Source organism: Podarcis bocagei (assembly GCF_964188305.1).
Source record: "Podarcis bocagei genome assembly, chromosome: Z".
In the NCBI taxonomy this organism is placed as follows: domain Eukaryota; kingdom Metazoa; phylum Chordata; class Lepidosauria; order Squamata; family Lacertidae; genus Podarcis; species Podarcis bocagei.
In genome coordinates, this window is record NC_138140.1 from 1,456,336 (window position 1) to 1,473,467 (window position 17,132).

Sequence of the window (17,132 nt, forward strand, 5' to 3'; positions counted from 1 at the left end):
AGGTGCGGCAAGCAGGACGGAAGGAAGGGGTGTAAGTATTGGAGAGTGTCAGAGGGAGAATCCAGTGAGTAAACGGGAATCTCCAAAACAGCTGCTGGGGGAGCAAAGGGCAAATATCCCCAGACTGCACTTAGTGCAAACAAACAAGCAGCCACTGAGGGACTCCAGAACAGGGGGTTGGGGGGGTTGGGGGGGCTCTTGGCAAGGGTGGTGGGAGGAGGCATTTTCAGCCACATGGGGTTTCATGGAATTGGCCAGAGACCCATGCGCAATGCATGCAACACAAACAAGCCTGCAAGGATCCCGGAGTGCTCATCGCCCATCCAGTATTAGAGAGAACGGAATAAGAGCCTGGAGTCCACCTGCGATTCTCCATTAGCACGTAACAAATTATTTGTGCTTCTGAAACAACAAAAAAAGAGGAAATGGTTTATCTTAACTCCTCCTGGGAGCACGTGTCGCTCTCGCCCTTTCTCTTAATTGCTCGAATAAAATGCTGTTGAATCAGCAGGACGTTCTGAGTTTATTTTCCTCCTGCATAGCATGGAGTGTACCTCTGACACTGAATATAAGAGCAGATGTATTCGTGTGTGTGCGTGCGTGTTTCTATATGGCTCATTAAAATGTCAGGTGTAAGCATTATGCTCCTCAAGTCCCAGCTGTAGCTTTAATTCCCAGCCATGTAAATAGGAGCTCAAGGCACACGGAGGCTGCTGAACTCTTAAACCTCCCTCATCCATGGCAAGCAGCAACCAACCTCTTTCCTTCCTGGAGGCAGTTCATTTGCGTTCCCTGATGCTCCTCCTGCTGGTTGCCTAGCAACTTGAGGAGGGTGGGTGACCATACTGTTTGGGGTAAGTGGGGATTAGCCAGCCAGATAGATTTATGTTAAATAAAGATAGCCGCTTCCTGGAGGACTCCTCACTAGGCAGTGCTCAGGAGGCAAGCTGCCCCAGAGGAAGGCTTGGAACAGGCTCTCCGTGACCCTTCACCTTCTCAAAATTTGCTCCTGGGCAGAGTGGCTTGTGGCAAGAGAAATGGCAGAACCTCTGTTTCAAATCCTTATCCCCAAATCTGTGATGTTCTACACATTGAAAGGAGGGCACTCTGGTCTTGCCTGGAGTAGGGGATAGGGACGCAGGCTTCTGGTTGACTTTGCTGGGATGCTCATGGCAAGATGTGACCTGTTTGGATAGAGGGACTTGGGCCCAAAGGGGTTTGCACGGGAGAACTCCCTGGTGAATCGTGCCCTCAGTTTGCATGATAACTTAAATCGGGTTTAGTGGCAGTTTGGGAAAGGCAGGCCGCCTCGCTCTCTTTCCCTCTCTAGGTCAGTGAAGCCAGCAGTCTGAACTGAGCTTTCCTAAAATAAGACCGGAATCATTTTTTGCCCCTCGTGGTTTAAGGCAAGTCGGGCAAGTGCCACTCCGTAAATACAACTCTGCGCATTTTGCTTTCTAAACTGTGAAATGTTAAAGGTTAAAAAGTGATTTCAAGCATTCTTCCTCATAAATAGCCATTTTAATTACTTAATAGTGTGGCGATTAAAATATTTATAGCCTTATTGCGCGCTGGTGGTGGAAGGAGACACTGGGCAGCCCCAAAGTGTCCGCCAGGAATGTGTGGTGCTCTTTCCTAGAGTGACACCTAGTGGCCAGAGGCGGCAGCACTGCGTCCAGTTCTCTGTACAGCAGAAGTGGCTCTTGCTGGTGTTCAGAGCATAACCTTTTCCTTTAAAAAATGAGCAAGTCTGTGTGTTTTGGGATCAGGTAATTAAGTAAATGCAGCTAAAGATCTGCAGCCAGACGTTTGGCTAATAAATTCATAGGTTCCCATTTGAGGCTTTGGGGTCCCAGCCTACCCCAGAATTCCTCAGCCCTCGACCTGCCCATCCATTTCCTTCCTGCCCCTATATAGTGCCCCTCCTATATCTAAGCTCCGCATGAATATTCCTCGCAGCCTCCCTCCCTTCCTGACCCTCAAATCCCTGCCTAGACCTTTATTTCGCTTCCTCCTCCTACCAGTGGTTTAAAGGGCTCCTTGGGATAATTTGTTCATTGAGCACGCATCCTGATCTGCTTGCACAGAGTTCAGACTGTATCCAGTTCTTGCTGAGCATTTCTTCCGATTTGTTTGTGCTGCTTTTATCCATCTTTCCATTAATCATTTGACCACCCCACACTTCTCAGTACTTCTCCGTATCCCTTTCCTAACCACAAGAGTTCTGTGGGGTTTTGTGTTTTGCTTTGTTTTAAACAAGGTGATTCTACTGGAATTTTGCAAACCTAAACCTTCAACATGTGCTTGAATCCCTCTTGCGAAACGCAGACAATCTGGAGGAGGGGACTGAGTCCAATTACGGATGTCTCAGGACTCAGAAATAGCCTTGTGTGGAACCCTGGAGAACTGATTCTGTTTAGCATAGACAAAGCTGAGCTAGATGGATGAACGTTCTAACGTTGTGTAAGGTTGCTTCATTCTTCTGCCTGTCTACCATACAGCTTTTCCTGCCCCCAGTGAGGTTTTTCCCAGTCAACCGGGCAAGGTTGGAATATGGGTTAAAATTGGATTCAGAAAAGAGGCGGGTGATAGTGGTTCCGAATGGTCGCAGGTTAGATGGAGTCTCCCTGACTGTGAGTGATGCAGGTTCTCTGATTTTCTGGAGAAGCAGTTTGGAGTTACTGCCTGGAGTGCCATTCCCCATCCTTAGCTCAGTGGAGGGCATTCCCATTTTATGGACAGGTCAAAACGTGCAGCATTGATCTGCCATTTTGTGATTTTTCTGTTTCATTGGAGGTTTTCAAGCAGAGCTTGGATGGCCATCTGTCCTGGATACTTTAGCTGAGATTCCTGCATTGTAGGGGTTGGACTAGATGACCCCCAGGGTCCCTTCCAACTCTACAAATCTATTATTCTATGATTATTTGCAATGTGCTTGCAGTCAGGCTGCCCTTGAAGATGACACAGACACATCAGCTACTGCATTTTCAGCCTGTTTGATGCCCCTTGTGCTGGCTACTGAGTTGCCTGTGGGCCCAATTTGAGGGTCTGGCTTTGACTCTGGAAGCTTTGCACCCTTGCACCTCAAAGACCATCTCCCCCTGCTTGCCTGTTGAGATCCAGTCAAGAAGCTTAATTGTCTTTGTGCTGTCTTTAACAACTGCGGACCCTGATATATCAGAGCAGGTCTTATACTATCGTTGCTCCAAAGCTATGGAAACTTATTCCAACAAAAGCTAGGCCTGCTGCCTCGACTTTCTTTTCATAAACATTGCAAAACTTTTGAAAAATAGATTAGCATTTGGTTGAAGCTTTTCTGCGGCTGTTACTGTCCTGATTGCTTGATTCTGCTAATGCTTTACTGTTGCCTGTATTTTTAATTGTTGGTTGTAAAACTGCCTTGAACACCAGAAAAGTGATATATAAATATTTTTTATATCTACCCAATTTGGCCTTGCATTCACCCCCCAAAACCTCTTCTTAATATTCTGTGCCATTGTTGAAGCTTTCCATCAGAGGATCTCACACTTTTGGAAAAGTTTTGTGATTTCACACAGCTCAGGCAGACAGCAGGTAGGTTTTTTAGCTACCTGGGCTGATAACTTGCTCTAATAATGTAAGGAAACTAAAGGCTGCATGCATTGCCCAAAGAGAAGGCTAAAGTGGAAGTCTCCACTTTCTCCCTTCCACACACCTTTTTCCCTTAAAAATATAAGGCCCAGCCAAGGTCACTTCTGATTTTACAAGCCAGGTTGTCAAGGTAAACAAACCTTACTTTATTTGTCAGACACTTGGGTTTTGGTGGTTTGTTTTGCTGTGGGTAGGGTTGAGAAATAAGGAGTCCTTAGCTTCCATCTTTTCTTCTTGGGTTTGCATAATTTGTTTAAGTCCAGTTTCGAAGGAGGTGTTACACAGAGTCCCTTAGAACAGGAAATACTGACACATCCTTCTAATTGGTACCATGATAAGAGTCCTTTAATTGAGGGTGCTTTAATATTGTAAGACATTAAAAAAATTGGTTTTGACAGCGTAGACAAAGAAATTTTGGAATGAATGAGTGCATAAACAAATCTGTCTTATGATTATGGATGTGGCTCTGCGTTTTCAGCCAGTTTGGGCCTGGCCATTATTAAACCATTACAGCTGTCTCATTGAGGATGTGGACATTTATTCTGTAAGAGCAGTTTTGAATAAAAACAAGTTTTGATTTAAAATCAAACTGAATTTGTGGGTTATAGTAGGCAAACCTGAAGGTGAACAAAATTCTGAAGGTGAATTTTGGAGACAATGGAGAGGTAAATGATTTGGATTACAGTAATATAAAAGATGCAGGCAGAAACGACTAACAACCAGACCCACAACGGGGAGGAGGGAAGACCCGGAGATCCCATGGAATCTTGTTTCTGTGATGTATGTTCGATATGTGGCTGCAAAATTTTAATCTGAAAAACAAATAAATAAATTTATTTTAAAAAGAGAAGATGAACAAAATAGTTAATACATTTTGTACAAACTATGACTATGCTTTTAGTTAATTTATTTTTGCAAAAATCGTCTGTAATAAAATCTGTGTTAGATTATGATTACTAGCCCTTGTTGATCTGACCTTACATTGGTGTATAACAGCAATGTGCTGTTTAAAAGCGTTATGGCTGACTCCTTGATGACTCCGGATTTTATTTAGTTTGAATTTAGCTGAAAATTTCGCTGGTTGAGATGAAAGGCAAAACGTCAGAGCATGGAAGTGGATGCGCCTTTCCACTCCTGTACACATCATGCTCTTCCCTTGATGAACCTAATTGCCAATTTGCTAAGGCCGAATAGCAGGATTGCATGTTTTATTTTTAGTCCTCCTCAAACATTGCTTCAAGATAGCGCACAAATATTGTTATTCAAATGCAATGCAAATGTTGGTTGCAGTTGGTAACTGCAAGGTTAGCTGCACTGAAGTAGACAACGAGACGATGAACAATTCAGTATGACTTCCTCTTGCTCACTGGTCTCCAATCAGTGGGTTGCACCCTGATCCAAGGTGGGCCACAACAGGAACGTTAGCGCCTTGTAAATATACCATAAATGATTAAAAAAGGGGTCCCCGGATGCATGTTTGGACTAAAGTTGGGTCCTGGTTTTGAAGAGCTTGAAGATACCTGCTCTGGTTGACAGCCGGCTGGATGGTCCTTTCAAAGCTACCCTAGAAGCTGCTCTCTGATCTGAAAGGAAGAAGAAATGGACATGGAGGAAACATCTGCACTAGGAAAATCTGTGCAGATTTTCTGGAGATTTGTTATTCTGTTTATTTAGAAAAATGTGCATACTGCTTGTTTGTAGTAAAATTTCTCAGTGGAAGAGAAAGCCATTTCTCATAAGTGGCTCTTTGTGGTTTTAGGTCCCCTAGAGATCTAAGTTGTTGAGTTACTCTTAGTCCTGTGCAGTAGCCGCAGCCCCAGAGCCGTTCTCAAATCCTCTACCTTTTCTTAACATTTATTGACTTTAGTTGCATCAAAAATCTTGTGTCTTTACGGAAAACACAGTATCTTTGTTCTGTTTAAAAATCGGTGGGAGAGGCAAACCTGCGTTGCAGTTGAGCCCCTTTAAAGCTTCTGCTGTGTCACATCATAAGCAAATGGGGTAGCGAAGTCAGAGCTTTCAGGGGTCACTGATAGCAGATAATGCAATGTGGGGCTGTGGGGCAGTGATGGGGAAGCGGAGGCCTGGTCCGAGAGGCCTGCCAAGGCCTGTGGCGAACATGCTGCCGAAGCCGTTGCATGTCTTTGCCATGGGTGTGGCTTTCACTGTGGATTTCGCAAAGATCCAAAACAGACTTGTGATGCACAAAAGCCAACTGAATTATCAGTGGATGCACATGGAGACCCTCAATGTGAGTGGGAGATGGGGGCAACCCAGTGTGGGCTCTGGGGAGAGGCTGTTCTGCGGGGTCATTGATTGCCATGGAGGGCTGGCTGGCAACTGAGCATTCCCACGTGTCCTTTAGAGTTGGTGAAGTCTGTCCCTTAACAAAATGTCTAACCTGTTTATTAGCAAATGCCCTAAAGCATTTCTGTCTTGTTTTAGAGCTTTAATATATACAAATTTGACATCACACTAGTGGATAGTCTGTGCTTTCTGTCGAGAAATCAAGTCAAACAAAGGTTATCAGCAGAAGGCCTCTCCTGTGCCTCACCTACCTCTGTCTGTGTACAGTCATACCTCATGTTACGGACGCTTCAGATTACGTGTTTTCGGGTTGTGGACCGCTAGAAACCCGGAAGTACCGGAACGGGTTACTTCTGGCTTTTGTCGCTTGCGCATGCGCAGAAGTTCCAAATTGTGCCTGCGCAGATGCGGCACTTCAGGATGCGAACACTGCAGGTTGTGGATGTGCCTCCGTCCGGATTACGTCCGCAACCCAAGGTCCCACTGTATGTGGGACACAGAAAGAGGGCCTTATCTCTAGTCACACACCTAGGCTGCGGAACTCTGTCCGAAGAGAGCAATGTTCTGTCCCCTTTTTGTTGGCTTTTGGCTGACAGGAAGGAAATTTTTTTTAGGGGGGGGGAGTCTTTGGGTTTTGACCATCTGTCTCTTAGGTTTTATTCTGTGACCGCTTTTACTGTGTTTAATGTATCTTTGTGATTTCGATTTTGTTAGCTACCTTAGACTTTTAGCATAGTTAAGGCATAAATATGTTTTTTTAAAAACAAACTAATAATCAGACCTGGAATTGGCTTCAAGGGTCATTGAGGTATCACTAACTGTAGTCTGCAATGATGCAAATGGCTGTGGTGCTTTGATGGCAGTGTCCATCTCAGGCTCAGCGGTGGGGCACAGGCTTGGCTTGCATTGGTCGCATTCCTGGCATCACCAGTGGAAGGATGATGGGCAGCAGAACGGCCCGAATTCTGCTATGGCGTTCAGGGTACACATTGCTGGGTTACGTGAACCACCTGACTTTGTCGAAGTGCTCATTTTGGCAAGGACTCCACAATGGTGGGACTAGGTTAAAGTTACCAGATTTTTTTCAATGAATCTGGCGACACACTTCAACTTCAATGGATTTTGTATGGGGACTGATTTGTAAATCTGGGGACTTAGACTAGGTGCTACGAGAGACGTGGGTGGAGCTTTGAGCATCTTCTAGAAATTACATTTCTGATTGGGGCAGCTTTTCAGTTGCTGGAATCAGGACAATAGAGAGAAATGAATTTTGGTACATTATATACAGTATGTTGTAAACCTCTTTGAGATTGTTGGGTTTTCATACAACCAAACAGTGTATAAACTGTATGAATAATAATGATGACGACGATGATGATGGATGAAGCTGCTTACCTGAATCGTGTTTGTATTTTTAAAGTGAGAATGCTTTATAGTTTCAAGCCGTTAGTTTGGATCAAATGTAAAGCCTGAATAAATACTCACTGAGCAGGGCGGAATTTGCCAAGCACTCCTCCACTCCATTCAGCTTCGCTTTCACTACTGGGAGAAGGAGAAATAAAAGGCCCCTTCTCATTAGTTCCTTCTTCCTATGAGGAAGCATCTCCCAGTGCCTTTAATGGGAGGAAATATTCCTGCAGCCGCTGGAGCATGGTGGAGTGTCAGCTGTCATTGAGACATTCAATTGGAGCTGAACTTTCCATATGCCTCAGCCCAACAAGGGGCCCCCTTCCAGCCTTGGAAGGTTTTGTTTGTGGTTGTATTAATCCGCCCTTGAAGGGTTGATTCCTTTTCACTGCTCCCTTGGTGTGTCTGTGGGTGGAGCTTTGTGACAGGGGCTCTGAATTCAGAAGGAGGCTGCGTTTATTAACTCTGAATCAATTAACCCCAACATTAAAACTGGGCACATCCCTAACACACCTGAGCACAGGATGGCATAGGAGAAGTTTACTGCTGCCTTCTTAATTTTATTTGAGGACACTTTAAAAAAAATCCCCAGCCTTTTTTTGTGGCGGGACTGATGATGTTTGCCTTCTGGGAAGATGCCGTGGAAGTAAAGTAATAACCATTTGAAAGCCTCTTTAAATCTCCTCGTTACTGAAGAAGGATTTGGAGAGCGGGAAGTGGCAGCGTAATATTTTAGCATTAGTGAAGAGGGAATTTAAGTGTTCAGCTGATAAATTATTCTGCCTTGACTCCCTCACCTGACTTCCTGTCTTTCTGCCTTTGACATTGCCAATGGACAAGCTGAAGCTAAGCGGTGGTGGTTTGTCTTAGACCATCAAAGGACAAGGCTATCAAAGGCCACGAACCACCTTGGCTGTGCTCTGCGTCCACAGCAGTCTGGCTCCTGAATACCAGTTGTTGGCAATCACACATGCGGAAATGCTGTTGCCCTCAAATCCTGCTTGCTGGTTTCCCATCTGGTCAGCCCCTGTGAGAACAGGGGCCATGGGCCTGATCCAACAAAGCACTTCTTGTGTTCTTACCTAGTTATTTACAGCAGCTGTGGAGGGAGCCCAGCAAAATGAACCAGAAGCCTGTTGTTGGCAGGGCGCAGGATCACCGGTTTGACAGGTGGTCAGACCCTGCATCAGTTCGACCCGGCGTAATTCAAGTCAGTTGCAGCTATTCATTGTAGCAATCTGCCAATTCAGAATATGTTAAATTAGCAATATTCCCTGAAGGAAAAAAAGAGTTGGTTGAATTAATATGGCCATGCATAGATAGTTGTAGGTGTAGATATGTTTTTGGATCTATGACCATATAATGAGGTGTGCATTGCACTGGAATTTTTGACGAAGCCCTTGAGTAAATCCCTCTCAACAGAAATGAGGCAGAGAAAGCAACAAGCACCTTGTGCTGTAAGAAAAGAGTCTTCCCACATCAGCCAGGAAACATGGAGGTCCTCCTGGCCGCCCAGGGGTGGGCGGAGCCTTCAAGACCTGCCGTGCCCCTGAGTTTTAGCAAAGGGCTGGGAGTGTGAGTTTCGCTGTGGACGGATTGGCTGGATCAGGCTCCTCAAAGCAGCTGCTTTAATCTAGCGGGGGTCCTAACCGAATGTGTTGCTTTCTCTTCTGCACTTTTCCTCACAAACTGACAGATTTTGTGTGTGTGTGCATGTGTGCTATGACTGAAATATACATTTTGTAAATGGTAACTTTTTCTTGCTATTTAAATAAGCTGTGTATGTACAGCATGAGAGATTTATGCACATAACAGCTGGGAAGCCGCTTTCTTCGAAATTCCAATGGGTGCAAAAATGTCTTTCTCAAGTCACAGGAAGTGCATTGTGAAATAGACACTTCTGTGGTAATTGGGAGCTCCATTTCTGTCTTCCCTCCATTAATCCTCTTTTTTTTTTTTTGGAATACAATTAGCGCATCACATGCGCTTCACTTGGCCTCCCTTCGTTTACCTCTGACACCTCCTTGATGTTTAGATGTTTGTTTCTCTGCTTTGAACTCCCATCATTGGTAATAAAGACAAACAGGGTTTTATTAATAAACATATTTCCTATTAAAGAGATACAATTAGTGTGCATTGTTAGGCAAAACTATATACATATTGAAGTGGGTTTAAGTCTTTTACTGATTTGTTCAGGAGATGGCAAGAATTGTGAAAGGATTTTGGAGTTAATATCCAATGAAAAGCAATTCCTGGGGAAAACAGTTAAAGGATGGTATAAAAAGAAACCTTATATAAAAGGATGACAACTCTAAAAATGCATAAATAATATATGTAATTTGAAGTGGTTTTCTTTTCTTTAAGGCAGCAGGAACATAAAATGCAAAAACCAGGGGCTTGTTTATGCTTTCTAGTGTGACTGGTACAGCCATTTTGACATGGTTGCCATTGAGGTGGGGGCAGGAATGAAACTACAGGGAACCAGAGTTACTTCACAGTTTTCATGGCAAATTGTGTGTCCTGCAGCAAACATGTACCCCAAAACACTTGCTTTCATGCACTGCTGCGACCTGCTCTTTGTCTTTGCAGAAATCCTGTAAAACCAGTTTCCATAAATTTCTTGACTTGCAGGTCTTGCAAGGGAATTCAAAAGAGGGCATGACTCTGCACATGACTTGAACCCTGCACTCTTCATCTCAGTGTTCACTTTTCTTCCTGCTAGGCCACACATGACCACCTTGGCTTCCCTTTTGGTTGCATCTCCTGGAACGCCCAAGGTCAACAAGGATAGTGGATAGAAAAACAGAACTACAAAGTCACTGGCTGACTAATCCTTAGTGTGTTTTTTTGTTCCAGATGCTCCACCTTTTCAAGAGTTTGAAAGACAAAAAATTCAGCAAAACAGGGGTTTAAGCACTGTGAATGTTCAGCAGGAAATTTCAAGCACACATCTCCTTGCTCTCTGTCCTGACAGAGGAGAGACGTATTGCTGCACTGAAGGGAGTCCCACTCCCCAACCCCATCCCATTACACAGCGCCTAACTCAGTATTATCTATGGCTTTTGCTGGGAACAAGTTAAGCAATGCACCCCATTTTGTTCTTGTTGCCACTAAAGCCTCTGTAGAAATTTTCTGTGTTTGAACTTTCTGACAGGGCAGCTGTCTCCATTGGAGGGAGGTGGACTCTGTTTCACTGGAGGTTTTTAAACAGAGGTTGGGTGCATTGCAGGGAGGTTGGACTAGATGGCACTTGGAGTCCATTGCAGCTCTACAGTTCTGTGATGCTATGACATTTCTGTGTTTTACCCTAAGCAGATCACCAAACTGCTGCCCTGCTAATTCTTTCATTTGTCCATTTGCACCACCCTCGTGCCCTGTCTTGCCTCGTGCTAATGTCTCCTTGTGTTCTGGCTCCAATTTCTCTTCCTTTGCAGGAATATATTGCAACAATTACCGTTGACCTTGTTTCTGAGAGTCTTGCGCAACCCCGGCCATACTATCATCCACTCCATGCCCATCCATGTTTTCAAGATGAAAATAACCTTCTTTGTCTTGAAATGTTGCAATTTTGAGATCAAGTGGCAGATGTGTGTACTTGAGAGAGGGCTAAGCAGCTATGAAATTTAAAAGTATGGGTGAGATATTTTTAGTACATAAGAACATAAGCCTGGTGGATCAGGCCAATGGTTTGTGTAATCAAGCCTCCTGTTGTCACAGTGGCCACCCAGAAGCCTGTGGCAGCCCCGCAGCCAGGACATGTGCACTGCAGCACTCCACCGACCAGCGACTGCCAGAAACTGGAGGAGGCAGAGCATGCCAGTCGCCACTGAAGATCCTCTCTCTCCATGAATTTGTCTTGTCCTCTTTTAAAGCCATCCAAGGTGGTGGCCCTCACTGCCTCCCATGGAACCAAGTTCCATTGTTTGTGTGTGAAGAAGGACTTTCTTTTATCTGTCATAAATCTTGCAACATTCAGCTTCATTGAATGAGCACGGGTTCGAGTATTATGGAAGAGGAAGAAAAAGCTTTCTCTACCCCCTTTATCTGTGCCATGAATATTTTTATAAACTTCTATCATATCACCTCTTATCTTTTCTCTAAACTAAAAAGTCCCAAATCTTTCATCATAGAGGAGTTGCTGCATCTCCACAGTCATTCTGCTTGCCTATTTTTTCTGAACCTTTTCCAACTCTACAATATCCTTTTTTGGATGAGGCAACCAGAACTATACACAGTATTCCAAATAGGGTCCCACCATAGATTTGTATAACATCATTATGATAATCGGCAGTTTTATTTTCAGTTTCCTAATGATCCCTAGCATGGAATTTGCCTTTTTCACAGCTCTCAAAGTAACCATTCACAGTGGGATCAGGTGTTAAACAGGGATGTGTTACCGCCCCAGTTCTATTTATTATGTACATGGCCATGATCCTACATATTGTCGAAGGGAAACTCCCCACCAGGGTGGAAATCATATATCAAACAGATGGAAAGCTCTTTCATCTGAGTAGGCTGAAAGGTTACCATAACATCCACCATAGAGCTTCAGTATGCTGATGACAACGTAGTGTGTCATCAGAGGATGACTTCCAAACCATCCTAAATATCTTCACGGAAGCTTATGAAAAGCTTGGCATACCACTCAATATCTAAAAAAAATCAAAGTGCTTAACCAACAAGCACAAATCAACCCCTCTGCAGCGCCACAAATCCAACTTAATGGTGTAACATTGGAAAGTGTTGATCACTTTTCCTACCTCAGCAGTTATATTTCCACAAGGGCCGTCATTGATCCTGAAATCCAGCACCACCTGAGCTCCGTGAGTGCAGCTTTCTCCCAATTGAAGCGTAGAGTGTTTGAGGACTGGGACATTCACAGGGAACTACCAACTTTACTGTACGCTTGTGAAACATGGGCCACTTATAAACGCCATCTCCAGATCCTCAAAAGATTCCATCAACGGTGTCTCTGAAAATTTTTACACATCTCTTGGGAAGACAGACGAACTAATGTCAGTGTCCTGGAAGAAGCAAAGATCATCATTGTCAAAGTAATGATTGGGACAACCATGCACTCATTGGAATGCCAGGAACAAAAGGAAGAAGCTTTCACTTTAGGCACCGCTGTGGAACAAGTTCTCTCCTAGATAATGCCTTCTCTTGTTTTAGACACCAGGGGAGGGTCTCTGAGGAGGAATTTAACATATGAGTTTGACACGTATGCCAGGAAGCAGTCCGTCAAACACCCTTGACCAAATGTAAGCACAAGGCCTTTGAACTGCGCCTGGAAGCTAAGTGGGACCTAATGGAGTTCAGAATTGGTCTCACTTGTTCCCGGGGACTGATCTCTCATTGCTGTCTGATAGCTGCCAGTTGTAGTTCCTGAAAATATTTCAGAAGGCGGAGTCCTTCTCCAGTGCATTGCAGGTATCTCTCTTAATGGCCACTACATAGATGGTCCTAAACACAGCGCAATCTCCACTGACTTTCATTCTGAGGAAACTGAAACCTGGGTAAAGGGCTTGAGCTCCCCAGAGTCTCTCACTGCTCAGAGAGTGGGGTGGTGTGTAACTCTAGGTATTAACTTTTGCTGCAGCCAGTTCTAGTGATGCCGCCTGGAGCATTTTTTATGCGGGGTGGACACAGGTAAACCAGTCGGGTGGACACAGGTAAACCAGTCGGGTGGTCAGAAGTTTTGTCTGATCAGAATTGTGTGTCTTGTGGAATCGGCAACAAAAACAAAATTCAAACATTCTGTGAGGCTTTGAATACGCATAATGGTAAAAGTGAAAGATTTCACAGTACATGAAGTGCTGCAGCCTTTTGTGGAGTGTCTGGATGTGGGAAGTATCCGACTGCATGCACACAGCCAGCAAAGACTGACCTTTCTGAAGGCTTAATTCTTGATCTGTTTCTCAAATCACCACCACTCTTTGTAGTTCTTTTTCAAAGATTAGCTACAGAATGAGTTTTTCCAACAAGTATTCTGGTCTCCATGGAGCTGATGTCCTCCCTCTCTCAATCTGAATTAGATGAATACAGTATAGCCTATATTCTTGCATTAGTGTTAACAAGGTTCAACTCCCTGTAGTGCTGTAACTATTTCTGTTGCTTTGTGCAGAGGTGTTGGAAGAAAAGAGAAACGCTGGAGCCATCCTTGTGGTCACAAATTACTCTTTCCTTCCTGGACTTTCGGAGCCACAGGAGGAAGTTGGAAGCTTGCTTTCTGTTCTCAAAGCCCAAGTCAAAGTTGCTTTTGTGGGACAAAGTCAACACAACTTGATAGGTGTGAGAAACTTGACTAATCACATAAGGTTGGAACTTTGGGTAAAGAGGTCACTTTTGGAGTTGCCCGTGAAAACATCTGAATAATGGTAATGATGAACAATAAGTCAGTGAGCTTGGTGAGATAGGGGAGGCCACAGAAACCCTTACAGCTGTGACCCAAGATTATTGTCAGGGACTGGCAGGACTCCGATGAGTGTGCACTGGAGAAAGAGGGGTAAGTCTAATTCAGGAGAGGGGGCGAGTGATTTGTGGGGAACCGTACCAGCCAGGAGGCTAGAGTCAGACACAGGGGAAGCTTCATACCTGGAAGGTGGAGCACAGGATGGGGCAGAAAAAGAGGAGGAAGAGACAGGTCAAGCAAGTGAAAGGGCTGGGTATTTCCCCAGCTTCTCTTGCACCACTATCTCCCAGAATCAGGAGGGGATTGAAGAGGGAAGAGCAGAGGAAGCTTCCACGCAGGCTCAGTTTCCGGCTGCATGTGTGCAGCCCATCGGGGTAGGGTACATAAACAAGTGAAGGCCCCCAGTTTCTGCAGCTGTTCCATAGACCCCGGACCTGGGAATAGCTGCCTAGACGTTAGACTGGTCTGTGAGGCTATTTGGAGCCATTGAAGTGACTGCGTCTGCTTTGACAATAAAGAGTTAGGTATCCGCCATGTGCGTTCCTTTGGCTGTGGAGCGCCCTGGACAATTACATTGTCCTTGTCCTACATGCAGATGAGTACAGCCTTAGCCACTGGGAAACTGCCCCTCTGTCAATCTAGAAGAAATAACTGTGCAAGGTAGACCATCATCTCATACCAATATTGCCAGTTAATATTTTCGTGTCACTGTATGGGGGATTGAGACAGGGTGAGTTGAGGTTCCCATGGCAGGTTCAGAGTGAGTCTGCCCAGACATTGGACTTTGTTTTAAGCCCAGTTCATACATGCAGCTGTCCTGGTAGGAGGATGTAATATGAAAACAGATCTCATGTCTGATTCTCAGACTGTGGTGTGAACTTGACCCCCTCCTTCTGAGCTCAGTGCAGGAGCAGAGTCAGTCCATGTGGTGAGTACGCTTCAAGACTCACGCTATTACTCTAAACATATGTCTTCACCTACGAGTGGACACACCCAACGCAACCCAAATTCAACATCTATATGCCACTTTTTCCTGGTAAGAGTTCCTAACAGCTCACAACAATAACCTCAAAAACATATATAAATAACACTTTCACCAGTATATGCTAGCATAATATGTTTTGGAAAGCTGCTTCTTAACAGCAACTCTGAGCGTGTCTTTTCGGTTTGAGAGAGGCATGTCTCTTGCAGTTCCAGTATTTGACCTTTATATGAAGTGTGATGATTCCAGGCCTGGTCTCCAAAACGTGACGTGTGTGGGCGATCATCCTCCTGAAGAGCCTAAACCCGCTTTGCACAGATCCTTTTGCGACAGGAGTTTGTAGGGTTAAGCCTCTCCCCAGCCTCCCAGAAGGTGCACTGTCAGGTACTCAGGTGTTAACTTGGGAGGCTTCTAGGCCAGTCAGTCAGTCACGGAGGAGCCAGATCAGCTGCTGTTCTGGGGTAGAGATTACAGAGCTTAATGATGAGCTACTCTAAGCTGCAGCTGATGCCAGACCCTTCCCCCTTTACACCTAATTAGCCTCATTAATGAGCTCTTCTGCTCTCTGCAGAGAGGGCGTCCTCCTGGAATAGCAGGCAAAAATACCTCTCCCAGGTAGATGTTCCGAAACCCTTAATTATGGTCTGCATCTGACTCTTGACGAGGAGATGGATGGATGAGGGTGCTTTAACTGGAATTGTGCTTGTTTACAATGACCGTTATGCAAGACTGTTAACTCTTAACATGCGTCAGGTTGCTTTTAAATAAATTATGGCATTAACCCACAAAACAAAATAAGACCTTCGGAGATTATGCTACTTAAAAAAAGAAGAAGTGGATAGGAAAGGAGGGAGGATTTCTGACCTACTTAGAAGTGAAGTGTGTGCAAATATTTATTTATTTTTTAAAGCGCTTAATTGAGTCCTTGATTCCATGCTGTACTGGATTGCTTGCTATAGATTACCCAGCAAGATTTGATTTATTTATTAAAATTTGCAGCTGGCAGTTGTAATGATAAAACATCCTTTAGATTCCCAGCCTGTGAAAGAAAGATGAACCTGGACAGTGCAGTGTTCAAACCAAACACGGGATCTATGGGGGTTCAAGGTGACCTGATCCTGTGAAGGAGGACTTTAGATGAAAGCTCAGTCTTCCTGAAAAGACTTGCTAGCAGTCAGAGGAAAATACCAAGTATCAAACTCAGTTTATTACTGGGTTTGTTGTTGTTGTTCAAAAAGAATCTATGATGACTGAACGCGACACAGTCCAAGACTAAACAAGTTCTATTTGTGTACTTCTAACTTACCTAGCATTAGGGGTCGGTGACAACGCTTGACAAGATATTTGAGAGTTATGAGAACTGGGTACCTCTGAAATATTTGTGAAACCATTCCTGTTTTTCTGAGTTATGCCTTGCAATTAAACCCAGGTCAAGTTTTTTAAAAATGTTTTTACAGCTTGTTTTATGAAGGATGCTGGGGTTTTTGGCACACCACCAGGAAAAGGGAATTCCATTGCTGTGGGCTATTGAAGAGAGAACTCTCTCTCTCTGTGCTGTGTGTGTTTGTTCTACCAACTTGGCACATGCCTGGTGTGAGGAGGGCAAGCACTATTGGAAGCATGACCAAAAGTTACACAAACCAGCCGGATTAGCAGGTGCTGGAGGAACGCAGCGGAGGAGCTGTGCTTGGTGTTTTCCACTCTGGAAATTCCACGTGTTCTGCAGCTCTTTTGTAATAGCAGCTTTGACACAGGCACTAACATTAAAGGTGTGTGTAATTCCTGGGCAGGTTGATTTTACAGGGTGGAAATTATCCTTGTGCACCTCCAGGTTTGGAGGGGGCTGCCTCTGTGCCTTTTGGCCATCTGACTGGCTGCCCATCTGCTCTCTGTCAGAATGCGTTAGGAGTGTGCTTGGACTCATGCCCCAGAGTTTCCGCGCGGGGCTGGTCATGTGCTTGTCTCCACGACAACTCAAGGAGATGTGTAAACTGCCATGCTCTGAGCCAGATGCTTCTCTGGCCATGTGATCTAATTAAATAGTAGCTTCCCCCCTCCCTCCCCCTCCCCCCTCCCCTGTCTTGATGAAACTCATTGGTGTTGCCCTGTTTCCCTGGCTGAGGTGTGAAAGGAAGCTGTAACAGGGATAGAAGGGATCGCTGGGCTCTGCAGATACGCATCGCTTCCATTCTGCGCTGGTCCCTTTTACAAACTTGGAGTTCCAAGTCCACAGTGCAAAACTGGGGGGTGGGGGGTGGATAAGTCTGAAGCACCCACCAAGTGGAGTCCATCTGGAATTAAGTTGGTGCTCTTTGCCTCATTTGCAGAAGCTGGGGACAGTTTGCCAACAGTAAAACACCTGCATTTCCCCACCCGCAATAAATGTGCTGCTAC

The 17,132-nt window shown here is 44.8% G+C and overlaps 1 protein-coding gene across 6 annotated transcripts in view; it reads left to right on the forward strand.

Moving 5' to 3' along the window:
- The window catches only part of DENND1A (DENN domain containing 1A), a 281,962-nt gene that overhangs the window by 207,718 nt on the left and 57,112 nt on the right, over positions 1-17,132 (forward strand). The window lies entirely within an intron of this gene.